Below are 520 nucleotides of genomic sequence, written 5' to 3'. Positions count from 1 at the left end.
TTTCATATAGCTGGGCAGAGTGTGTCTTTTCACAATTGCAAACCTTTCTTCAACTTGGATGTTAACACTTTCAGAGTAACTTTTAATGCCAAAACGATGTCCTTCCCTTTCAGTTCAAAGAAAACACAGCATCTATCATAATGTGAAATGTAGATTTAATGCAAGTGTCAAGTCAGGCACTTGGTAATGAGGTAAAAACCCTCGAGATTTTAAATCTTCTGCGCTATCTTATTACAGGGAGGGGAAAGGAAAGAACTGTTTTTCTGTGTCCCTTATCTACCCTTCCCGGACATCTTCTATAAATTAGTGGATTTTTCCTGGCAGTGTCCCTGAGAGAAAGAGGAAGGTGTGATAATGTTTGCTTTGTGGCCGAGGGAAACTGAGGTATAGACTAGACACAGCCCAGACCTGCTGCGGCACTGTCCGGAGCCCCCCGCCCGGACTGGGGTGGTGACGGGTCCCCAGGAGAAGGGCGGCGATCCTGCAACTGCGGCTGCATCCCGCAAGACAGCTCGAGGCG

This window comes from Manacus vitellinus, unplaced genomic scaffold (assembly GCF_001715985.3).
Source record: "Manacus vitellinus isolate BGI_N305 unplaced genomic scaffold, ASM171598v3 scaffold_1_pilon, whole genome shotgun sequence".
NCBI lineage: Eukaryota > Metazoa > Chordata > Aves > Passeriformes > Pipridae > Manacus > Manacus vitellinus.
This window is presented reverse-complemented; position numbering follows the sequence as displayed.